The sequence below is a fragment of the Anser brachyrhynchus genome (genome assembly GCF_964034855.1).
Source record: "Anser brachyrhynchus genome assembly, chromosome: 2".
NCBI classification, from domain to species: Eukaryota; Metazoa; Chordata; class Aves; order Anseriformes; family Anatidae; genus Anser; species Anser brachyrhynchus.
In genome coordinates, this window is record NC_137695.1 from 126056272 (window position 1) to 126083708 (window position 27437).

General features: G+C 36.3%; 1 long non-coding RNA gene across 1 annotated transcript; it reads left to right on the forward strand.

The window, feature by feature from the left end:
• Positions 1-324: 324 nt before the first annotated feature.
• Positions 325-26573, forward strand: LOC308188928. The gene is made up of 3 exons (XR_013945879.1): positions 325-11334; positions 11632-11715; positions 18517-26573. It is a non-coding gene; the product is annotated as an uncharacterized lncRNA (long non-coding RNA).
• The last annotated feature ends 864 nt before the right edge of the window (positions 26574-27437 follow it).

Sequence of the window (27437 nt, forward strand, 5' to 3'; positions counted from 1 at the left end):
TACTAAGATGGATTATTATTATTTTTAATTGCAGGTAACCCATTCATTCTGGATACCCATTTCTGGGCTCATAATTTGAACACAGGGATAAGCAGCTCCCATCAAGTAAACAGCTATGATGAAAGTGAATAACATGCCTTGCTGAGTAACACCTAGAACCTTTGGGGCAGGTTGAATCTAGCTGTTCAGGAGGCAAAAATGTAACTTACCATGAGAACCATCTTTCCCCAAACTTTACTGCACCATGCCCCTTTGAAAGTTAAAAGTGTTTTTTTCAACTTCTGCAGCAAACAGAGATCTTCTAGAGCAAAAGGTACGTGTAGTGAAGTTAGTGATGGGCAACGGTCTTCTCTGCCCAGTCAATTGGCCTTGAAGGAAAAATAGTACATTACTGTCTTCTATTTCAGTCTCTTGAATGTGATTATGGAAGTACCACATGCAGGTAGTTGTAACATTGATTTTTCTCAGTTGTGAGTTTCTCTTCTTTTTCAAGAGGTTTTGTGCATTAAGCATGACATTGGAAGTCAAAGAACATATTCTGTTTTCATTCTCCTATGTTTTCTTACGTATTTGCAACTACTTTGTTTTATAACAATGTGAAAAAAAAAAAAAACACTCTTAAAACTAATATCTCCAGGACTTTGAAATTATATTTAGTGCTTTAGTTCTCCTGCATAATGCTTTCATGAGAGTTAAAACAAATGTACGCATGGAGCATTGGCAAGTAGTTATAACAGGAATAAAATAAGACCTTAGCATATTATGTTGGCATTTTTCTTGATACAATTAGTTTTAAGACATGACAGTCTTCTAAATTGGTGGAGTACCTGATTAGTAAGTAATGCTAGTATATTAGACAATATGCTGAAGATATCAATTGTGTGCTTTTTTTGCAAAACTTCTATCAGTTCATAGCCAGTGCTTTGCCTTAGACGTCACAAAATTAAATCCTTATTATATCCCATGAGTTCCATATTAGGCTGGAATTCCAATGGAAATTCATGAGGGACTTTCTGTCTGCGGGGTTTTGTAATGTGGCTATGAATGCCACTAAGAATGTTTTTCTTAAAAGCTGGATATCCACACATGCCCTATTGGTAAACCACTGGGTTGCTGAATTAAGATTTTATTTACCACTGGAATAAATATACTACCCAGTATACACATAGTTGGGAACCACATATGGGGACCATTCACAGGCTATATCAACATCAGTTAAGTTGTTTGCTGTATTTAACGCTGTGCATTAGAATTAGGAAGTATGTATTTAAAATCATTAACTTGCTGGTTAATCTCTTCAGTCTCTTCCATTGAGCATCTTGGTCCTGCTGAACCTGGAACTATTTTGTTGTCCAACCAGTCATGTTTTAAACCTGCTTTTAGATAAAATTCTACTTTTTTTTTCTTTTTTTGAGATATTTGTGTCAACCTTTGTGCTGTTAAAACAGATCTTGAAATTTTAAGATCTTCATAATAAGAAGACATACACAAGGCAGAGATATGCTGTTTTTGATTGAACTGTCTTGAGAAAAGTAATTACAGTGCTCTTAAAACTTCTCTTTAACAACAATTTATAGTCATATATTACATATAACTTCTGGGAAAAAAGGACTAAAATGCATTTGTCTGACAGCACTTTATTTCTAATTTGGTACTCGATGATATGGGTAATAAGAAAAGAACATCTGAATAAAACATTTTTGCTGAATATTTTAATAAGCCATTTACATTTTTTCCAGGTTATTTATGGCCAGAACCATTTGATACTATATATTTTTAAAAGTTGATTGTTGGCACTAGCTGATACACCTGTCATAATATCTATTTACAATATATACATCCTCTCTGCCAAGTTAGGTCATAGTTTACAATGTGGTTAGTACTGAATTCACAACATGGTATGATTCTGTACAACAATCTGAACTTGTGAAACCAACTAAATGGTGGTAATCTTATAGGGAGTTTTATTAAGCTGCACCTTACGCATGGGGATATAGGAAATATGTTGCTGAAGTGAAACTAAAATTTATATAATTAATCATTTTGAAATGAATTTTCTTCTCTGTGTGTATTTTTGTTCAGGATAATTAGCTAACCACAGTTTGTTTATATAAGGTGTGTGTAATCTGTTTATAGAGCATGGCAGCTGACATAATGTAGCTCTTGGCGAGCTGTGACATTCCCTTCCCACAAGTAACATTTGAAATGATAAAACAACATTCAGATGAATAACTCCCTACCAGGTAAAAATCATTAAAGCCCACATTCTCCAATAATATTTTCAATCCACTTTGTTAAACCTTTTCACAGGAGCAAACACAGGTACAACCCCATTTGCTGTAACTGTAGAGCAATTCTTCAGCCTATCTGGGGCCCCACAAAAGTGTCTGAAGTAAGCTCAGTGTTACTGAAGAGTGTGTTTGTTGTAGACCAAAATATTGTGATATGATCCAGACAAACAGAATGAATTTGATTAGGAGATTAGAAACATGAACACAAGTCTTATGTCATTCAGATGGAAATATGACATATGAGGCCATGGGGAACTTGAGCCAAAATATTTACCATTGCTGAGACTCACATCATTGTGCCTGAGCTCTGCAAAGGCTGTCTCTAAGATCACCCCATGCTGTTTGGAGGATAACTTTCAGCCAACCCAGGATATCAAACTGAAGGGCCCTCTGAATGCATATTTTATGGAACAGGATCCATGTGAATATCTTCCCTCTGGAGAGGATGTCTTTACCTGTGGAACGATAAAGCAGGGACCATACAAATACCATGGTGGGATGTACTCCATGTGGAAGCTTCGATGTGAACATGGACTATGGACATCCTGCTTGTAGCTTCTGGGAGAGAGGTTGTGCTGACAGGAGCTAGAGCTGATGAACAGCACTAACTTTGATTGTGGAAGGAACATGACCCCTTTTGTAGGGACAGAGTATACTTCAGTGGGCCTGCCCCCAGTGGTGTCAAAGCCCTGGTGGGAAGGCAACCTGGCAAAAGGAATGACTGCTGAGGATTGAATTCACTGGCCCCCCAGCAGTATAAGATCATGTAGTGGGAGAATCTGATCTTGAAGAAGTTATCCAGTGAAACAGTCTGGCAAAAGTCTGCAGGCTGAGCTGTGAACACCTTTCCTGTTCATTCTGCAATGGTAAAACCAAACATGAAGAAGAAAGGTTAAAACAAGAAACTATATTGACAAAAGTGTGTAGAGATATGTTGCTTCTTGCTCTGTGTCTTTCCCCCCAGATAAAGTTGCTTTCAGGTCTTCATTGTCTTCATTAGTTGAGACTAAGGTCTAGCTGAGGATCTACTCAGAAGATTAAAGTTCCAGTTTTGTTAAAGTAATTGTGAATTTTGTTATTCAATTCTGTGAGATGTGCTGTCAGTCCAGACTCCTTGGGACATAGGAACATGCTGCAACATGAATACTGGAAGAGGTGAGGCTTTTTTTCTGGCTGCAGGTAAGGCTGGTATAGATGTAGTAATGAGAAGGGCCAGGTGAAGGGAGAAGAGGTCCACAGTTTGGACTGTGAGGTGTGCACTGTGCTTACCAAGCACCTGTCATACTGTGCAGTATCTATAGCTGGTTACAGATGCTCTTCCTGCTGTAAACAAGCTGCTATCTCAATGACATATGATGTAGTGTATGCTGGTTTCTCTGGGAATAGGATGTCCTCATACTCATCTTTAGCATCAGCACACTCAGTCTTCTGGCTAGTAGGTAAGAACTGACGGTTTCCACATGGTGTATCCTATGCAACGGTGGCAGATATTTTCTTACAAATACTTTCATTTTGTAGGTATATGTACCTGAATTATTTAGCTCTTTTAGTTTTTTTTGGGGAGGTATTTGTTGTGCTTGTGCATTGTCTTCCAGAAATGTCCAGTATTCAGTCAGAATATTGAGAGAAGGAATAGGACACGATCTTCAGATTTATTTCTGAGAACATTCCTGCACGAAAGTAATGTTTACACTGAGTGTGTATCCTCAAGCCCACACTTAAAATGTAGATCAAACAATATTGCCAACATGTATTTTTCCCTATCAAGCATTTCTCCAAATATGGAATCATATTTGCTGCTTTGCCAGTATTCTTGCAGCAGTGTCTGTTTTATATTTATGTGCAATTCCTCTTGTTAAAGAAAGAAACAAAATCATAATGACCGATGTCTGGCTTAAATGTAAATGGGGGTATTAATGCTATCACTCTTTCAGATGTGTAAATGATAAATAAATATGGAAAGAGTATGCAGTGGTGAAGCCTAGAATACAATGCCACTGTCCTATCATTTCTAATATGTTCATGTGGCAACAAGATATTCATGTAATAGTAGTGAATCAAAAATGGGCATTTAAGTAGACTGCTCTCAAGCTATTTAATATGCTATGTGCTGTTCAGAATTCTGTTACAGTGGCTATGTAGATAAATAGCTAGGTCTTGCATGTTTGATTCATAGTTTGTTAATAGCATGTGATCAGTTAAAGAGTACAAAATGAATACATAAAATTATTTAATCATTTAGAAATCACAGACTTTGCAAAATGATAGGGTAAGAAAAATTGAATTTGTTCAGCTCTTTGTCATTACAGAACACTCCAAGCTAGCCTTTCATTTTCATTAGTGGGTCAAGTTACAGTGTCAAGTCTACTTCACAGGCATTTATGAAAGGCACATTTAATGATTTTCATTAGGAAAATGCTCTGATTTTTCCTGAAGACTCATAAGAGATTGCACACAATGAAATAATCTTAGGCGACTAATCTGCAAAGTGCATTCTTTTTTTGGTGTTCCTTATACCAAAAAAGGGCAAAAATATCTGTGATTTTACTCAGTACAGTTTATTCCATCCTCATCAAAAGACTTCATCTCTATGGACAAGCAAAAACCCATTAATCTAGGTAAAAAGAGTCAGCACTTAATACTAGAATGTAACTTTATTGAGCACTTAAACTGTGGCCAGGAAAAGCAAATACATTCTGTACTAGCTCAGTGCAGTGGAGTGGAATATAAACGTTGCAGAGCTTATCTATGGAAGCATGTTGTCATTTTTCTGAGGTTTCTATCAAATTTTTAATCAAAACCATAGCCAAAATTGGCCCACATTACTGTGATCATTTTTGAGTGTTCTGTTCTATAAAGTCTAGCACACAGATTTATAATGTTTGAACACTAGTGCTGTTGCCAATATTCACAAGAAAGTTGCAGGCTTCAGACACACGTCATCAGTATATGTTATACATCTACTTCAGAAGCAAAGGGAAGTCCATTGGAGATGGCCACAAATGCACTTCAGTGGCTAGGAGCAATGATGGTGATAAGGTTGCAAGATGATCTGGGAAATGTATTATTTTAACGATTAAGGAGAAAAGTATTCAGAAAGACCAGCTGCAGACTAGATAGGCTAAAGACTTGTATTAGCTCCTGTAAAAGTCAGTTCAGAGTACCTATATTAAGACTTCAGCTCTGAATGAATTGTCCTACAGAGTGGCAGCACTGATTCATTATTTAGTGATGTGTTTTTTCTGTTCCTTGAGTTTTCTTAGCACAACTGTACTAAGAAAGACCATTGTGCCTCTTACATTTCCTACATAATAATATGGGAATAATGTGAGACATATACCGATATATAGGAAGATGATCTCCACCTCCATATATCTCCCATAATGACTATTGCACATACCCAAAGTTTGCATTTAAAACTTCTTCTGGTAGAAGGATCACAGTACTGCCATAAGTTTATTTTAGGCTTTGCTCCTTGTTTTGTTTTCTTCAGTGCACAAAAACAAGCCCTTACTTATGTGCTATCTGTACAGAGGCAGACTTGCCTGTTAGCAATAAGTATGTTTCTTTTGCCTGTTAATGCATCTACTAGAATAGCTATTCATCTAGTGATTTCATATAGGATGAGATTTTATATACAGACATCAAAAACACCTATCTCATATTTCTGCTATCTTTGGTTTATATTAGAAACACAGAAATGAACACAACAGCCCAAACGAGAACCAGAAGAGAGGCTTACCTAATGCCACAACTCATACTTTTGTACAGCTCTTAATACCGTAAAAATGCTGTGAGGAGGATCAAAAGAAAGAATGAATATATGTGCCTATGTATATAATATTAAAACGTTTATTTAGTAAATTATAATAATTTTAAATATTCCCTCATAAAGAAGTTTTGAGAAATATAGGTGGGTCAGAAAATATAAAACAATGAAGAGTAAAATATAAGGAAAAGAGATACTATGATTTTCTTGTATTGTTACATATCTTTTACAAGTAGAACAATCTAAGCTGTTGCATTTTGATAATAGAGTAAGTGTGAAGAACCTACTTCATGAGAAGAAGTAGTAGGCAATGTAATATCTTTTTCCTTTACTAGTAGGTTGACAAATTTGTTGTTTGCTTTTAATTAATAAAACCTAGGAAGTACAAAGAACATGTATACGAAGATCAGATGGAATATTGAATTAATTTTGTTAGACACACCAGATTTGGAAAAATGTTATTCAATTGGTTCTCTTTTTTCCTGAACTTCTAGTTCACTGGGTACTGGCTTTGGAGTAGCTCCATCCTGAACTCAATTTTCAAAGAATTTCCATCTGGTTTCATGATATTGGCCTAGTGTTTGAAAGGTAAATAGGCATTCAAGCACACAAGATACTTTGCAGAGTTAACTGACCATGATCAGGGTTTTCTGAGACAGACACATAGTCAACTGGGGAAAAACTGACTCATTTATATGAAGCATCCAACTTCATTTTCCTTTATGTAGCCAAGACCCCAAATTACCCTGATGTGCTTGGCCGAATATGTGATGAATATGTTGGCTAAAGGAAGGAACTGGTACTGTCTGTAATTTCCATGGACCTCTGGGAGGTCTATGTAAGAAAATCTCAAGCAATACCTTCAAGACTTTTCACATGAAGTAATTTAGGATTATTATTTTTCTGTTTTTTAAATAAATTGCATAAAGTGCTTTGGACAGTAGTAAATGATGAAAAATCCTTCAAAACTACACTGTTTCCTGCCTAACATATACTTCTTTTTGATTCTTTTCCTCTCCCTGTTGCATCTGAACAATTTAATCTTTTGTGCGTCTTTAAAAGCAGCACTGAAAGTTCAGGAAACAGTGGTGTCTACTTTAAATATCTGGACAAAAGGGCCTTCCAGGCTTCTGAGTCTTTGGTGAGAGCTTACTGTGTACCATCCCACTCCTGAATTTCCAGAGAAAGGAAACTGAGTGGCTGTGGCTAGAAGGACTTTTTAGTGACCATCATACATGTCCCAGCCAAGCCATGGAAAGCCATGACATGATACACTCATCAGACTTTGGTGCTGCCATAACCACTATCTGCACTTTCTGTCTTTATAACTTCCTGGAAGGATACAGGGAAATATAAATTAGAGAGCAGTCTAACCTTTAAAAACCTGCTAGTACTAAAGCTATTTACATATTCAAAATAGCAAAGGGCACACTGTTTACAAATAATATGTTTTGTGTTTACAGCATCTATTGAAAACCATTAGGTAGCAAGGATCACAGAAGTGCTTCCAGCTAAGCCAGAAATACAGCAGTCAGCTGTTACTAATAAACTCCAATTTCAATTGATTGAATAATTATTTTATTCAGCCAGTTTTCTTTTGAAAATGGTTACATCAAATAGTTTGAAAACTGTTCCAGATGTTTGTTGTTCTTTCACATTGGGAATGCATGAGCAAATGGAAGATAGATCATTTGATCAATAGAAATAACATACATAAGTATGACCCAGTATTCGATCTTAATATATCTGACAAGCAATTTCACTCCTGATGAAACCAAACCTGAGAAGTATTTTCCTGATGTAGACAAAAATTCAATTGTGGTTCTGTCTATAGTCAAAGAATACAATCCTTCCAGCAAACAAGTAGAGTACCTCAGGATATTTGACTGCGAAAGGTCTAATCTTGATATAGGTTCATCGTTCTTGACACCATTTAACTTAACATCAGGGTTTACTGAAAGTCTTCAGTCAAAACTATTAAGAACACATTGGTTTTTGATTGAATGACTCTTTTGTAAATCATACTGCTTCATGTAGAGAATGTTGACTCTTGGTTGAAATTACAGGAAAACCAAAAGTGCTACCTTGGAAGTACTTACTCCATTCTTCCTATGTTTCTGTGTCCAGCTTCCTAGGTCAGATTACATCATGTGTAAAGCATTTAAATGCATCTTGGAGCAGTAAGATGCAGTGCACTGTGCAGACAGAGAGGGCAAAATATCAGAGCAAAATGTATACAGACAATTGCGTGGCTCTGAGATCAGTTACTTTGAAATACTGATTTACAGCAAGATCATGTTACTTGTTAACATATTATTTATACTTTTGACAGCTTAATAAGTTTCAATAGCACATTTAAGAAAGCAGAAAACACTTCAAAAAAATGTTACTGACATGCCATTAAAAAAAAAATAAATCTATTTTAAGGCACAGTACTTCCTTTAAAAACAAAACAAAACAAAAAAAAACAGCTAGTAATCATGGTCTTGTGGACTTAAAACAATTATGATTCTTTTTTTCCCAAAAAAAGTTCTAGGAGGAGTTCTAAGAGAGTAAATAAAACAACCATTTATAATGCCTTTCTGTGGCCTGTAAGGAAGTATATACATTGAACACCACAGTTTACACTGACCAACCACAAAGTGTCAATTTATGAGGACTAATGAGCTATATCGTGTAGATTTGCTCCTTAGAAACAAAAAGTTCTCGATAAAATCCTGGCTACCCTGAACTTGGTGGGAGTTTAATCACTGACTTCAATGGCTTTGACTGTACCCATAAATCAAGAATTACTTGGGATTCCTCTGCACTGTTGCATTCAAGCTGCCTATTAAGATTAGGTCCATGCAACGTCCTGAGCACTGCATATGAGCTGTGTGGGAGAGGATTCATAGTCTGGGGCCAAAGTCATGCCAAGGACTCTTCTGGCAATTGGCAGCATAAACTAGCATAACAATGGTTAGTAAGGTTAGAATTTCACCTTCATCTAGTCTATTTTAACTGAAGTATACAGGTCTCGTTTCTTTGTTCCTCACATAATTTCACTAGCTGATAGATAAGTTCAAAATCATAGACATTGCCTGATTTCAAACAGCACAAGAAGCTTTCTAGCAAAGTAGCTTATTAGGTGAGCGCTGGATTTCATTGAATTACCCCTCCTCTCAAGGAGAGTAAACAAACAAACAAACAAAAACACTAGAGTAATAAAGTTTTAAGTGCTCTTAAAACTGTAAATGCTAAGCAACTATTTTATTTAATTGCATACCATGTGCCACATTTGATGTATATTAAAATCTGCAGGGATTTTTATATGTTTCTTGCTGCTCAGTAACTAGTATTTAGTTAAATATTTAATTTAAATCTTCCTAAATATAGAAGTAGCCAATGTGAGTGTCCTTGTTATGCAACAAAGGAAAAGTCAAAAATCTCTAAACTCTTTAAAGTAACTCTTTAAAATTTTATAGAGTCAAAAACATATATAATCAACAGACATCATCTTCCTACTGGATCACTAAAACTGAATTCATGTGCTCCATCTAACACTATAGAATTTTTTACAAATTCAGATGTCCTACAGTGCAAGTTTAATATATCCTCTCATTCACCATTTATCTATTTGAAAACAAATCTTACAAAAAAACAAATCTTAAAAACAAATCTTAAATACAAACAAATCTTAAAACAAAGAAAACAAATCTTAAATACATGCTGTTTCAGTCAGGGATACCTAAAAATGTTTTCTGTAATTAGGCATTTAAATGAATTTTCTGTTTTTCAAATGTGTTCAGTGTGAATTATCTCCTGTTAGCCATGTGTCATGTATTTTCTTCTCTCAAATACGACAGCAAAGAGTTGGAAAAAGGCTTTATCCTGTATTTCAGAGTACTGATATTTTTTAACCGTAAGAAATCATACATTTCTGAAGGTAGAAAAGGCTCTACCACATGCTAAATCACATTATAAGTTATTGCAATTTATTTTTGTTGCCCCCTTTTTTTTTTTTTTTTTTTTTAAAGGAAATTGTTGCCAGAGGGAAGGCCACATAGAGGAAGAATTTCTGGCATTTGATTCTCTCTCTTAGATCACAATGCCATGAGTAAATTTTGGTGGTGGATGAAGGGGAGTAAAAGTATTGTCTTAATAAAACTAGTTTAAAAACAAAACAAAAAAAAAGCAAAGCAAAACAAACAGCAACAACAACAAACCAACCGTGATGTGGCTGAAGTTAAAAGACTAAGAACTTGGAGCCTTCTCTACTGTATCTTTTCCCATTAGCTTCAGGAGATTTTCATAGGTGAGTTGCAAAATTTTGTGGCAGAAGTTTCTCTTGTGTTTTGCCTCAACAACCTACCTTTTTTTTCTTGAAAACAACTCCAGTGGAAATATGGAAGCAAATGGAAATAAAATTGAGATTTTTGCTGAAAAATTAAAAATCCATACAGCAAATGTTAGCACTTTGGTACCTTGCCAAAGTGCAACGGGATAGGTGTCTTTCTTCAGAATCCCCCCCCCCCCCCCCCCTCTTTTTTTTTTGAGATGGATTACAATTACAAAGCTTTTATTTTGTTAACAAAACTCCCTCCTAAAGTCTTCCTTAACTCTGATCACATATGGCGTGCTTTAACTTTTAGTGTCTCTGATCACCAGGAGCATTAAATCAAACCATGATCTAGAGTCATCAAAGGGATAATGTACCATGAAAAGTCAAAGTTAATTCAATTTCAATAACTTTACTGGCATTATATGGTGCCCAGGTACAATAGAAGTTAATCAAGTCAATGAATATCAGACATCTGCTCATTTAAAATAATTAAGTATCAATTTAGTGTAGATTTTACACATTGAGGGCTAACTTCTGCACTAAAACATCAGCTGTTTTTAATGCTGCTTAATATGCAAAATCAGCACATTAGTTTGGCACAGGTTTCTACTTGAACAGTCCTGACCTTGTATCAGATACTAAAACTGTGTCTATGCAGAGAAAATAATTGAATAATTGTCTTCAGAAAGCTTGACATTCTTTGATGATAGCATTTTAAACTGTGGCATATTTATCACTAGGAAAAGGGTCACTTGAAACTCAGAATTTGTTCCATTAATTTCTTCCCTTCCTGTTTGCATTTTACTTCTGAACAGAACAAAATGTTCTTGACTTTTTTTTTTTTTTGTCTGAGGCTCAAAATCCCTGTAAATAGAGACATCTGCTTCGCTGCTTGCTTATGACAGAACTCAGTTGAAAGTTGAGCATCCAAACTGATCATACTAACATTACAGGTTAGAATATTTGCTTCTGCTTGAAAAGAGTAGATAATAAATGTTTTTAATTGAGGCTGTAATGAAATAGATAATGTTTCCTATTTCAGCTGGTTCCCCCAATAATTTTAAAACCTTCTTGAAAACCATCTCAATGAAGCATTCTTCCCAGTAAACTGGTCTACTAAAATGTTTGTGCAAACCAAACATCTGAAGAGGCGTATTACAAACATGAGTCAAGTGGAAACTGAGGATTTAAAGTGTGTTTGAAAAATTATTAGTTGTAAGTTACTGTCTTTTTTTTTTTTTTTTCCTCAGGATGTTCCACCAAAGTCATTATTTCTGGAAGGATAATATCAAAGAGGAATTCAAAGCAAGTTGTTTCATGTAAACTGCTTTCTGGTAGGTAATAGCTGACTATTTGCTCTAGCTTCCAGTAGTGAATTAATTAATGTTTAGGAAACAGAGTGAAACAATTCATCCAGACAACATCAAGTAAATCTAATATGTAACCGACCTTTAGCATAACACAGCATTTATCAAAAAAGTAGCAATGGAGGGAGTCTGCAGATAATATCTCAAATTGCTTCTGTGAGGCTTTGAGAAAATTTGTGTTAAGTCCTTTCCCTTCTACAACAGCAAAGACATGAAAAAGAGTGTATTGATATTTTGGGCTTTTGTATGACAAAATAAGAGTAAGAGCTGCAATTATTCACACTGGTATCCTTAGGAAAGACACAGTTAAATTTTCTTCCTTCAGTTCTGCTACTTTTCCTTTCTTAACCATTAGTTCTTGAAGAGGCATGAACACTGCAGCACTTATAACTGATGGAAGTAACAGGCTCAAGAGCCAGGCACACGTAAATCCCATTTCTTAAATGTCTTCTGTAGTGCTGATAAGCCTGCGATCAGGAACACTACAGTAGCATAGGTTTAAAACTGCGGATGAGCCTCAGCCTTTCTACTTCATGACATGTGCCGCTTGTGTGCAAATATACAGTGGAAAATGATCCATGGGCGTGTGTGTCTACTTTTGTGTTTTGTGTTGTTTTTAACATAACTGTTATGTACCAGAATTTCTCTCTACAATCCAATTTATCAGAACTTTAAATAATATTTTAAATCTTATTCTGAGTGTCCATTTTGGACCATTCCTTCTAATATTTCTCCTATTACCTAATATAAGAAATAAATATTATTTTTCTCCCAAAGGGGAAGTAAAAAACTAGTACAGCCTCAAGTTGAATCTCTGTGGTAAGACAGAGGAATAGAAGTTGGAAGGGTTAACTTGAATTAAACTGGTGGAACTTATGTTTCAGAAGTTCATATTCACCAGTCCAGTCTTAAAAGTCTTAAAAGCCTAAGTTTATCCTATGGAGATTGCAGACTTTCTTAAACAAAGAAGAATTAATGAATGTCTAGAGAAAAAGAAAAAAAAAAAGAGAGAAAAAAAAGAGAAAAAAGAGAGAGAAAGGGAGAGATTGTTAAAGATTTGGATTTTAATGTGGCATCAAAAAAAGGAAATAAAATTCTTGAATACCTGATACTAAATTCTTCCAGTCTGTTTCCAGAAGATTTTTGTAGCCATGAGTGATAGACTGCAGAGGAATAATTTTATAATTCTTAATTATTCTAACAAACCCACAAACTGTTCTTTGACTTAAAGACCAAGATTCCAAAGACCCATTGTCCTTCAAACCATGAAACTAAAGTAACACAGACAAAGTCATAAGTATGTACAACTTTTATTTTGCCTGTCATGAGAAGAATGAAGCTGTTATAATCAATAATAATAAATGACTACAACAGTTATTGCTTTCAGTGTAAGAAGCTACAAGATCAAGCTAATCAAGAATTCCCCAAGGCATACAATGAGGAGTAAAAGCATTACGCTAGTATAGTGAAACAGAAATTCTCACCATTTGTTGGTCATCCACTTTAAATTGAATGATGCTTATGGAAAGAAAAAGACCACAGATGAGCTTTTTTGAGGTGTTACGGTCACAATCAGCTAAAATCTCTGAGTAATGAACTAGATGACACTATGTGAGGTTGTCCATCTCAGCAGTATGAACTTTACTATAACAATTTATGGACTTTGGTTTCCATGAAAGAAAAAAAGGTGTTTGTCTTTCTTGATGCAACTGAAGGTAAAAGTTAAAAGATTAAATAACTGTTCCCAGGGCTTTTCACATAAGATTTCTGCATTAATTATCTTTATCACAAACAGCCCTTCCTTGGGGAATTATTTCACAAAGGAAAAGACATAAGACAGAGGAATGGTTTCATGAAGGAAATGGAGCTATTTTCCATTTACTTGTGGAGGTCCTCAGTCTGAAAAGTAATCTTCCAATAACAGAGTAAGAGAGTTATTTAATGAAAGAAATGTTATTTAAAAGTAAGGTTAAACAGACTGAAGGAATGCTGAATTTAATCCTAGATCCTACATAAAGATGCTTGCCTTTGAGCCCAATATATTTGCAACCTTGAATCCTGAATATGTTAAAGTTATTAACTTTTTTTTTCTTTCCTTTGTCCTTCCTGGTAACTGCTGAACAGTGTAAACTAATCATGATGCTTATTGTGTCACTTAAAAGGTCTCCCACAAAACCATCAGACAAACCCATCAAATAAAATTTCATAAATAAAAGGGCTGAGAGATACCAATAATTTCACATACATTAATGTGAAATATATTTCACAGTCTTCTCACCCACAGCTGGCTGTTGAGATGCTCAAAGCCTGGAGCTACACAGTACCCTGCAATACTGGAATAAATCCATGTAAACATGTGTCTGAGGTGAAAGACATCTGAGAGAAAGTTGGAATTTCTTTCAAGGTAGAATTCTGCAGGAATCACTACTTAGGCAAAATTCACAGGGATTTATTTATTTTTTTTCCTATTTCCAATGGGAACATTTTACTCTGATAAGCTGAAACAATGCTGAGTTTGGACTGCTGATTTAGCCCTGTTTCTCACAGCATACTTGATTGCTAGGTGGCCTAGGAGGATATTGGGCTTTGGTCAGCAGCAGGGCTTGGAGCAGTGTTCCTTGGTCTGCACATCCACTATGAGTCCAGTGGCATAAGGAAACCTTGGGAGTCCAGTAGCTGAGCTAGCAAAATTTTAAACAGTTTCTAATAGAACTCAACCTATTTTTTTCATCAAAATTTTGCCTGGCTGGCAAATATCAGAAAATATTTTGATGACTATAATTTTCAGAGTAAACCCCTTTCATTGAATGATTCCATTCAGCTTCATCTAGTGGCAATGCAGCCATGTCACCTAACTTCCGCTTTATCTTCTATTTTGTGTTGTGGAACTGCTGGCTCTGTACGTCATGGAAGGGTTGTGATGAAGAATGTTTTTGCAGTGCCGTAATTTACCTGAATTCACACATTTTCCTCATGAAGATGAGAGAACAGAGCTGATGAAATAAAGTAATAAAGCTCTTGTGTTTGTTGTTGTTATTAGTTATGTGTTTATAGGGAGGAGGGGGCAGAATCATTTTGGGAATTCTGGAGGTCACAGCTTCACAGTTACACAAGGTTGCTCAGGGCTTATCCAGCAAAGTTTTGGATATCTTCAAGGATGGATGTCCTGGTTTCAGCTAGGATAGAGTTAATTTTCCTCCTTGTAGCTGGTAGGGTGCTATGTTTTGGATTAGGATGAGAAGACTCTTGATAACATGCTGATGTTTCAATTGTTGCAGAGCAGTGCTTACACTAAGCCAAGGACTTTCCAGCTTCTCACTCTGTCCTGCCAGCGGGCAGGCTAGGGGTGCAGCAGGAGCTGGGACGGGACAGACCCAGGACAGCTGACCCAAACTGGCCAAAGGGGTATTCCATACCATCTGACATCATGCTAAAAAATATATAGGGGTGGCTAGCTGGGATGGGGTGGCCGGCCGCTCGGGTATAGGCTGGGCATCGGTCAGCGGGTGGTGAGCAATTGCACTGTGCATCACTTGTTTCATACACATTATTATTAGTAGTACTATTATCATTATTATTATTATTTTCCTGTCTTAATAAACTGTCTTTATCTCAACTCACAGGCTTCACTTTCCTGTTTGTCTCCCCCATCCCAGAGAGGGAGGAGGGAGGGTGAGCGAATGGCTGTGTGGTGCTTAGCTGCCGGCCGGGATAAACAACAACAATGGGGATTTGACAACTTTTCTTAGGCAACTTGTTGCTTTTTTCTTATCTACAATTGGAAGTCCTCTTGCAGCTTATGTCTGTTGAATCTTGTAAGGCCATGGAGTATCTCTCACTCTGTCTTCTCTGTAGCCATAAGACAGGTAGTCAAAGGCAACTACAATATTCCCACCTTTAACCTCATTCTCTTAGGGTTGAACAACCTCCATTTTATTAGTTCCTTTTTGTTGGAGCTCCAGTTCCCTCATTACCTTGGTGGCCTTCCAACAGACTTGTTCCAGTTTGTCAACGTCTTTCTCACACTAGGGAGCCCAAGCTGGACATAGTACTCCAAACGTAGTTTCACAAGTGCTGAACATAAGAGAACAATCACTCATCTTGTCCTGCTCGTTATACTCTTGCTAATGCAGCACAGCATGTGACTGTCTCTCATCCCTGCAGACATATACTGCTGTGTCATGTTCACCAACACCCCTAGTTCCTCCTCTGCAAAGCTTTCTGTCCCATCAGTGCCAAGCCTTTGTTGCTACATGCTGTTGTTTCTTCCCAGATACAGGACTTTGGATGTGTTCTTGGCTTGGAAAAAGGTATATAACATGAAGGTGTACTCTGTCATACTTTAACACCCACTTAGAAGTCACTGACTTGTTGCTTGAGTAACTAAATCCAAATAATACTATTTTATTTAAATCCTAATAGGTGTGACTTTTCCAGTCACAATGTATAGCAGTGAAAACCAACAAAAACACTCTCTGGAGATAATAACTGAACTTCCTGAAGTGAATATGGTACATGAAAGATGGAAAATGTATCCCTTAGAGTAACTTTTTTTTCTTTTTTTTTAAGTGGGGTTTTCATTCTAGCACCCAAAAGTTATAAATATTAAATTCACATGCACATTTATAGCAAATATTTATGTGCATATATTTGGATAGCTATACACTTAGCTATGCTTGAATGAGATACAAAATGCCTTATTTGCCTGAGTAAGCACTACTGGAATTCCTGCCACATATTCAGGCACTGGATCTTATTGAAGGTTTCCAAGACATGGTCAGCAGCTTCTGGGCTTAGATCCCTTTGTGGAGTCAGCATTCAAATAAATGGGATGAAGAGAGAGTTTTTGCCAGATAAGGGAAGGAAAAGCATTTTGTTATTAGGACACACAGATGAGGAATTGTGCAACTCCATTTGTATAAAACTACAGTCTTAGTAAGCCCATGTGAGTGTTGGCAGGTGAATCCAAAATACTAGCCTTTGAAAATGTATCCCTACAAACCTGCTTACAGCAAATTGAAGGGAAAATAAAGAGGTGGCTTTCCTGCCACCTCTTCAGTGAACCAAGCAAGGTCAAAAGGCTGCTGTACTTAAATCCCATAACAAAAGATTAGCTCTCTTAAAACAATAAACGGAAAAAATTTTAGCAGGGTTGAAATCTGTAAACATTTTCAGTGAAGATTTTCACTCTAAGGACGGAATCAATGTTTAGACTCTAACTTAAGCAGTTTAAAACTGATTTGCCTTCTTCAACGTAGCCATGTGGACTCATGTTCTCAGTAGTGAGAACAGAGGTGCCAAATATGTAAGATGCTCCTACAGCTTAAATACCAATTTTGGAATTCTATCCTGCTTATTTAGGTTTTCCACTTTGGAGACAAATTCTGCTCCAAACAGCTACACATAGGCTTCTAAAAGTACTTGATTAATTTCTAACGTGCTTCTCTAGATTTTGATCTTCAATTATACATGTGAAAATAATGTACTATTGTTTTATATAGGTCAACTTTTTAACAGATTTGAAAAGTGATTTTTTCTCTTCAATGAAATCATAGTGGTTCAACAGAGAGGCAAATGAATGTCTGCATCTACTCTATTTCACTCCTTAATCTCATTGCTCATTTTCAGTCTATCACAAAGGCCAGGGAAAGGGCTAATGGAACAGTGGATTGGGGTGGTAGTGTTAGAATTTTCCTTGGATTTCATCTTATTCTGAATCTGATGAGGTTGCTTTACTGCCTAGTGAAACGGATTAATATTGGGCACACAAAACTGTTAACAATAGCAACAATTTTAACTGCAAAGAGTTGAAATATCATCAGTTTTGCATCCACAAATTGAACTGGTAAAAAGCCAAATACTTTCTGACCTCCTTCTGTATTTGAAACTGTTTGCACAGTTATTTTATTATGTGAAATGTTTTGCTGTGGCATTGGAAAGTCCTTATGTTAGCCTTTTCTTGTGTAGATCCACAATAACTCTTGATAATGGAGATCCAAGGCAAGTACAATCAAGAGTCAGACCCAAAACTTTCTCTCTAGACTATCAGAACTCTTAAAAATGAAGTGTTCTAGGAATTCTTAACAGTAATAATAATGATAATAATAATAGCAATAGTAATTTTGATATATCTTTTAAAAGTGACCCCAGAAACACAAGCTGCAGAACTCCTATATCAACTTAATCATCAACTTAAAATTGACCTTGTAGAGAACCAAAAACATAAAAATCCTGGGAACTTGGCAGTTTGTAGGTTTGTACTTTGCTTTGATGGCTAGTCTTGATCTCATAGTGCAACTATGGTGTTAATGGATCAAAAAAGAGAAGTTAAAAATGATAAGCAGGGGCCTTTATTCTGTATCAAAACCAATAAATGTAAACTTCTTTGGGCACTAGAAATCACCAGTTGATTTACTGGAAGTCTTTAGAAAGTTTTAAAATGCCTGTGCAATAGCCAATGTGACCCATGTAGGGCAGAGCAAAATGTGTGAGCATTTATCACATACATAGCTCAGCTCCCTGGTCTGCTAGAGTCATGAAACTTTTGCTGAACTGGCTGTATGTAATAACTAGCAAGCAAAACATCCAGGTAGACTTAACTGTTTTATTCAGTGTGGGCATAACGGAAAGTGATATCAAGCCATTGCTTTTTGTATGTAATGTTTCTGGAGCCAAAAACTCACGAGGGAACTAAACTCTCTTTACTGGGGGTAAAAAGTAAGAAATATGTTTGTGTATTTTAAACACCTTTCCCCCGTCTCTCCCCAGGACTCTCTTGGCTTGCTTCGCTCTGAGCCATCCCACAGCTATTCAAGCACTGGTGCATCGTATCCCTGAACAGGCTGACATGCTGTGATGCTGTGGGATAACAATGCAAAATGCCTGCACGATTAGAAGCTGGCTTGTTGCCAAGTGCAGGTCCATGATGTTTGTACAGATTCAAGGCGTGGGATTTCCAGATAGGAGTGCAGTGGTGGAGCAGCACTCCATGGATGGGATAAGTGCCCTCATTATTCACAATCTGGACAGGATAAACGCCTTCATTATTCATATGTGGGTCCATAGTATATTGAGGAAAACATGTATCTTTACTGTTTACTCAGCCACAGTGCAGCACTTTATCAAGTTAAATGTCACTGAATTAAATATGCAACCCCATAACCATTTTAAACTTTTTTCAGGTTGCTTATATTATGTTGGTGGGTGAAAACAGAGTGACCTATTATATTACCAAGGCAAAGGTCATGTCAGTGTGGGATTTAGGTCTTTTAGTGTGTGTGTTTGTTGGTGGTGAATCAGATATGATCAGATGAAATTACTCTTGAACATAACCAAATGTTTAAAGAAACTGCCATGCCATACATTTGTTTTTTTTTTTTATTTTAATCATGTTCTAATCTGAAGGCCAAAATTGAAGTAATACAAATGAAACTACACCTTTTGAATTTAAGATACACTAGAAAAGCAAAATACAAATATTTTGAAAGGTTGTAAGAGGTGAAGGACATTTAATTTTTTATATAATATTGTGCCACAGGTGGTATACAGCCATCTGTTTTACTGTCATAGAATACTGAAGAAAGTTTTTTAAACTGTCCAAGTATATCACTTGTACTTTGATATATGTCTGTGTGCAGACTGAATGTGGTTTACTGATGCTGTTTAAATCATTATTCATATGTAACACAAATTTTGAAATCTCTATGGGAGATGGCATCGGTAAGCGAAAAGTCCCTTTGCGGCTGTTTGAATCATGTTTCATGGCAGTGGGAACACCAATTGAGGACTGAGTGGCACTCACTAGTACAGTTTGGTTAGAAATGACCCTCAAAAAGTTACAAATTAACATTTACCAAAGAATAAAGAAGTAAGATGAAGAAGAGCAGGAGATAAGCAAAGCAACCAATGAACTTCTGCAGCATAGTACCACAAATGAAAAAGCAGTTCACAGAAAATTTATATAATGGGCAGTGAGGAGATATTAATTAAAAACCAACAACTGTCACCTTTTAAAAAGTACAGCCAAATTACTGGGGGCAGAGAGAGAGAAGCATGTTTTCTTTTTCTAAAATTTAACCCAATGTTTCTACGAGCCTTTTTGACAGCACTTTAAAATTACCTCAAGTTAAAAAGCCTGTTGAGGAATTACTTCATGTAATTACTCTATCCATTTTGGCATGGCCAAATCCTGTTTAGAGCTGTTACCCTGATCATGGGCAAAAAATGTAGAAATAGCTGGCTGCATTTTCTGCTTGTGCTTTGAAAATGGAGCAGGAAATCTATCTGAAATGACTGATGTATCTGCTAGAATGATAGAGTGGTAGCAGTATAAACAGCATTTCTTCTGCTATGAACAACTTCATTTGGACTGGTCATGTGCAGAAATATGTCTTTTTTTTTTTTCCAGCTCTAGCTTCAGTAAGTGGAAAGATTCTCAGCCAGGTGGGATGTGAAACACCTCCAAATAGCACAGGAAATTTACACTGACTGAATATGCAGACTGTCTGTGGGGAAGTAAGGATGCTTAAAAGTCCAGAGGATTTATTTTGCAGCTAATAAACAACTGATTATACCAGTTCAATTAAGACACTGAACAGAAAATTTGAGATCTGAGCTTCTGATGTTCTGCATACCGTGTCCCCATCTTGCTGTGTTGTCTGTCTTTAGTTATTTTTAGACTTTTCCTCAGTACCTTCCTGCAAAATGGAGTAATATCCACTATCCTTCTCTGAAGCCCTGTTAAGCACTCTGATACCTTTAGATGGAAAAGAGGCTACGTAAGAATGTTTTATGGTGATATTAATTCATGATTCCTTACTAACTTAATATTTGTCTTAGATGTTCCTGGACTTTTAAACCTGACCCTAGATTGGGCACTGACTTATTTGAAAGTTTAACAGACCATGGGGGAATGTTCCCATTGTTGAAATTCAATTTAATAAGTCAACATCATTGTTGTATTTTTTGTTGTTGTTGTTATTTATTCACAATATTCTGTACAATGCACAAATCAAATGCCAATATCACTCTGTTAGGTGCAATACAAAAGCAGTGGAATTACCTGTAGACCTGAAAAAATATCCCTTCCAGCCCTCATCACCTTCCAAAATGCTTCCCAGCTCCAATCCATACGAGGGTTGCATCTGGTGCAGTTCCTGCCAACAAACAAGTATGGGTAATCTTGCTGCTGGTCCCTCTGCTGATTGGTATTGATTACTCCTTTCACCTGAACATGAACAGAAGGCTGCATTTCCTTATTGAACTCACAAGGGCCAGATGATGGGAATACAAACAACATCTTCTACCCCTGCAATAGTAATAAACATTACCAATAAGCTAGAGCACAGACCTGTTTCAATACATTTAGAGAGATGACTAGATAATTGCTTATGACACATTTAAAGCACTGTTTGAACTGGTGACAAATGGAGAATTACTACCTGCAGAGCACAGGCTTCCTCAGACAGTGAGAGTGCTCATCTGGAGAAGTACCACAGCTCTGCTCAGGAATATAAAGCAGAAGAACCCAAAGGCAGCTTGTCTCTGTCTAACAATCTATCACAAATTGTGTCCAAATTTACTAATACAAATGAGTAACTGACCTGAACAAAACATATCCTTTGGTGATATTTTCAGTCAGTGTTAATTTACATCCAGAGTTTTTCTTTATACCCATCCTTTACAGTGCCTTGTGTAGACAGACACAAAATAAGGTATCCTATCACCAGCATAAAGCAGAATATATATTTTTGCAGTGTTTCATTCTCTGGAAGGAAAAGAAGCTAAGAATTAAGTGATGAGTGAACTGCAAGCTAACTGAAATGGTGGCTATATTTCAGCAATAAAACAATTATAAGTAAAGATATAAAATTTAGGTATTGAATTCATTCTATACCTTTACTGTTGGAGACTTAGTGAGTGGAGGCACTCTTCTACTCGGAAGTAGTAATTATGGTTGATCTTCCTCAGCAAAGCTGACAGAGGGTACTAAATGCAAGCGAAGAAAAACCTGAAGCCTAAAACTTGAGCTGGCTCAAGTCACTTCTTTTATATTACTTTTAAACAGCCAAGATACTTTTATTTACAACCTTGTAGCTTGGATCTTCATTTGACCTTAAGAACAGCAGGGGCCCATCTCTCTGTTGATACTGTAGGTATTGGCACTTTTTCCATCTTGCTTTGTTAGACCGGTTAACTGGAGCCACCCCTTCTTCATGCACATTTCTAAGCAGAATCCCAGATTGCTCCAAATTCAACTTTTCTTTTGTTGTCTACACTGTTATCTATCCTTGCTTATCCTTATTGTTTCTTTTCACATTCATAGCAGCTCCCTCTTTTATCTGTACACACATAAGTAATTTTCATTTTATACAAATTCCCTAACTATTTCAGCATAAATCTTAGTCTTCAGCTGTCCCCACGTTCAGACAGATAGATTCAAAATTGTAATAGTCTTTTTCCACAACTTCCTAATGAGCTGAATGAAACACATACTTCTATTTTAATACAGCCTTCAGTCTTTATTTCCTCACTATTTTTTTTTGCACATATATCACCGTACCTTTTCCATTATTTATTTTATTTTATTTTATTTTATTTTATTTTATTTTATTTTATTTTATTTTATTTTATTTTATTTTATTTTATTTTATTTTATTATTTTATTTTATTTTATTTTATTTTATTTTATTTTATTTATTTTTTCTCTGTATAGATCACTCCTCTTGCCTGTGATCTGATACCTTCCAGAAGGAACTCAAGTGTTCATGCATAGGTAATATGGCACTTGGGCACTGCTGACTTTATCTTCAGGTGCTTCAAAATGAAGAAGTCTGGCAGATTAATTTGTTTGTTAAAACGATAATTATTGTTAGCACAATAATTACTATTACTCTTCCCCATCATCCCCACTTTTGCCACTTCTGTTAAATTTATATGTTACATGTTCATTGATATTATGTTGTGTAGTAGCAGTAGCAGGCACTATCCCTGCTGTGGTAATAGTAGTAGCACATTGCAAAATGATATTGGATCCTGACTGGGACCTGTGGTTGAAGTGCAATAGAAGGTAAGAAGGAGAATAAACATTAAACTATTTTTCAGTGTTTGAATGCTGAGAAAGTTTGGCTTTAGATCATTACAAGTGGCTAGCTTCCCCGGTTTATGTGACACGTTCCCTTCCAATTCCAGCCAAATTATTTGCTCTCCTTCTAATTTTCAGCAGAACATGTCTACCTCTGCACATACATGTGCACATCCTTTGTGGTGCAGTACCTAGGCTAATTTGGCGTGTGGATAATGAGGCAAATGGATAGTGGCACAGAGGAGAAACTTTTATCATAAGTACCATGAGTTATAGTTTGAGAGCACTTTTAAATAGAGGAGCAAAGGTCCTTGCTTTTGTGTTTATGACACCATCCCTTTAAAGGGGTATGCTGGTGTCACAGGCACAGAAATCTCTGAGCTGTTTTGATACGGATCTGAAGTTTGTCCTTCCATTCTACCTTAGCAAAATTCTTGAGTTTCAAGTAGTTTGACATTTTGTTACACAGTTATGTTTTACACACTTCTTACTGGCAATTTTAAAAGTTAATTTCCAGAAAAGTGAAAAGCTTTAATCCAAGCTCACATTTATTGTTATATTTGTAGTTATACATACATATATATAGTTATATATGTCTGATCATTGCAGCAAGCAGAACAACTAAAATTCAAATAGTCTAAACTTCAAAAAAGTTTCACGGCAGTACTGCAGTCCTTTAAATAGCATGTCAGCACAGCTATTTGTATTTAATGTGTCTGTGACCAAAGGTTCGATCAAAGGGACATGATTTTGTCACATCATTTGAAATTTCAGTCTATGGCATAGATTTACTTATGCTGTAGTAACCTCTACTTATTGGTAAATGTCCACAAGGAGATCTGTCAAAACAAGCAAAGTAGCCAGAATGGTATGTTAGTTGGCTTGTGCAAGCCTCTCTTTCCAGCAGTCTGTTTTTCCTCTAACAAAGATCAAAATTGAACCTGCTGGGGTAATGTATATGTGCTTGTAAAATATGTTCTTAATACTAGGACAATGAAATTGGAGGTGAGCCCATTAATGATTGTTATATAATTAGCCCGTACTAGCTGGTCTGAGTAGAAATTGGGCTATTCATGGAATTTGTGGTGATGAACAGTGATTAGATATGCTTTTAAGGAAGCAGGATTTGGAATGTGAGCAGAGTAGTGTCTGGAAAGTGCTTCATCGGAATGGAACTAGAATTGGTTATGGGATAAGAAAGTCAGAGGGATACCCCACTTGCATGGTTTACTGGATGAAAAAAGGTTTCAATATAAATTAGAAGTTGATGTTTACTTCAGGGATCCTCTCACATCATATCGGCCAGGACAAGCATCTCACCAGACTCTGCTTCAGTGGAGTGCCACTGTCATCACTCAAAAATGGGAGAATGGCTATAAGACAGACTGATGGAAACCTTTGCAATACAGAAGGAAAAGTGAAGGAAAGAGCATGTATCTGTAATAACACCTTTCGAGAATAAAAGTATATGATGCAGTCCCCCAGATAAAGCATACCGTCGACTGGATGATGAAACTCGTGGGACGGGGACCCTGAGGAAAAAGGAAAGAGATGAAAATCTAATGTCAAGTGTAGCAATGATTGAGCAACCCTTCCGTTGGAGATATTTGAGTAGGCTTTTGACGTTTTTCTGCCTGTTGTCAAGGTCAAGTCATTGGAACTCTTCATTTACATGCATGTTTCAGATAGACAAGGGGTGTTCAGTATCTGTTTTCTGAAATCAGAGTTCCCTAGGGGCATTTTAAGTCAAGCTGAAAAACTGAAACACTCCACTTCACTGACCTATTTGCAAAATACAAGCAGAAGTGAGTGTATCAAGAAGGACAAATGCAAAGCCTTGTACCTGCACCACACTGGGACTAGGGACTGACTGTGTAGCTACTCTGCTGTAAAGGACTTGACATCCCTGTGGGCATGGACCAGCAAGTTGAACATGAGACAGCAGTTTGTCCTGGGAGTGGTGAAGGCACACTGGGCTGTATTAACTGGGATGATAGTCTGATCTGAGGTGATTATTCTGATTTACTCAGCTCTTGTAAGACTGCATGTTGCATACTGGGTCCAGTTTTGGGTCCCCTGGTTACAGGAAAGATACCAAAAACTATAGTATGTCCAGCAAGGTCCAGAAGGTCTCCAAGAGGCTGGTTCATGTGCAGTGTTAGAAGAGGATGAGGAACCCGTTTAGCTTGCTGAAGAGACAGCTTTGAGACTTACAAGGATGTCATCAATAACATAAACCCAGGCTATTAACAGTGATGCAATGCAGGAAAATGACAGACGATCATAAATTAAAACAGGGAAATTTCCAGCTGGATGTACAGGGGAAAAAAAATACTATGAGAATAAAATTAATAATAATTAAATAATAATAAAAAAAAAAACATTGAAACATACTGCCTGGAAAGACCATGATGTGGATTTTTTTCTAGCCTCAACTAGAGTGACATAGTGACGATATTAACTACCGAAAATCTCTTTTTTATTAGGGTTCTGAAACAAACAAACAAACAAACAAAAAACACCAAGTTATTTGTTGATCATCTTTAAGATTATATCTCATTAAAATGTTGGAAATAATGCTCCAGTATTTAAATTTTTAGTAGTACTGGTACCAGTTTGCATTTGCATATAGCTGGGAGGAGAAGTTGTTATCATTTGAGATTTTCCCTTTCTTATAACTAGTGCCATAAAACCAAACTGTATCACTGCAGTTCTCTCCTCACATAAGCTGAGTAGCTTATGGCTATATTCATCCTTTTGCTTTTTTATTATTTAACAAATAAAGAAACGAATATATTTAATGAATAACATCTCAGCTGCAAAATAGCGTATTTCAAAGTGGAAAATTACCAGAAAATCAGAAATGACTGATTTTCTACTGAATGTGTACATTGTACCACATTTCTGCTAAATAAAGAAGAAAAGATATTTGAGAATAAAAGTCAGAATGATATTTTTCAAGTTTCTGTGTCTTCCAAAGAAAATGTAGGCATCAGTTCTTTTCCCATTTTGTTTGGTAGCAGTATATATTTATCCATTCTTATTCACTTTACAGATTGTCAGTCAGAAGAATTCCACTGTGCATTAAAATCCTGAATGTGAATATACAGTTGTGCAACTATAAATGGAAGTGATTTGATGTGTCAATAAGATAATAATGGCAAGCACTAAAAAAAACTTGGCTATGAGTCAAGTGTGATGTAAGAGTTTCAAAGAATGACATGGTCCATTTTTCTTGCCTGTTTATTGCATTAACCCCTGAGGCTGCATTTACCAGATGTTACTGATGTCTGAGATACTCAGACACTAACAGATAGATGTAAAAATGCCAATATTTCTGTCTTTCGCTTGTAAACTTTCTGTTCAGCAGTTAGTGCTATATTAAAAAATGTACGTTTATGATGACCACTAGCACCATTAAAAGTTAGTAAAATAAATACCTCTAAGTTTTGCTATGTTTCACAATCCAAAAGCACACTTAAAGTAAAATACATGTAAACAAGTCGCCTTAAAAAAAAAAAAAAATCATGCTTATCCACAGATGTCACAATTTAAAGCAATTCTTTCTTATCTTACTTGAAGAAACTATAATTTCAGACAGTTGTTGCAAACTCTAGTACTGGGAAGAGGGGGTCCATTTATTTTTTAACGTAGTAAACCCTTAAAACCCCTCAAACAGCATTACAATTTGTGCTAAGGCACCCTTTGTGAAATGGTCTGGATTGAGGCACTAAACTTTCAATGTGACCTTGCCATATCTTATTCTTGAATTCCTCCATCTTCATCTCATTTCTACAAACTAAGATGCCCAAACGAATTCCGACATATTCTTCAGTTTTCAGTGGTCCAAAGCTTTCCAGTAGGGTACTGTCTAACTGATAAGTCCTCCCAGTGTAATTCTTGAAGAGGGTGAGATGTTAAACACCAAATCAGTGTGATGACATGAAATAAATAGAGTAATGGTTTGCTGTTAAAAGTCTGTTTACCTGCAAGGTGTTTTCAAAATTGCATTTCTTGATGATAGGTGGCAGTGGTTCTGAAGAACTAGAGACTGCCGTGATATTAAATTAATAGCTCACACCAATTAGTTTATTTCTGCACAACATAAGCAATACCAGCTTAATAAAGATAAGTGTGACTGACAAACAAATCCACACCAGAACTGCTTACATGACTGGTCAGGTCATCTTGTCATATGTGCACACATGCACCTTTCTTCTGTCAACAGTTTTACTGATTGCTGTGACAACGGTTCTCTCTCATTCTACCTGACCTCCTGCTCAGACACTATAACAATTAAATTGTTATGCCCATCTCAGAAGCATTTTAAATTAAATGGATTTTAAGACTTAGGGCATTTAATTTGGTATTATTCATAGTCTCTACACGACCTTAATGAAATTTTAAGAGAATGAGCAACTTGACTTCAGACACCTGAATGAAGTGCTCTAGTGCCAATTCACTTATCAGGGCTTGTACAAAATTAAGATGTTTTACCTTAGCATTAATTTAGAAAGTGCTTAATTATGGGTCTAAACAGAATGTGAACTGGTGTAGTAAGATTTATCACTTCATTTATTTGTCAATATCAAAAATGTAGTTGAAA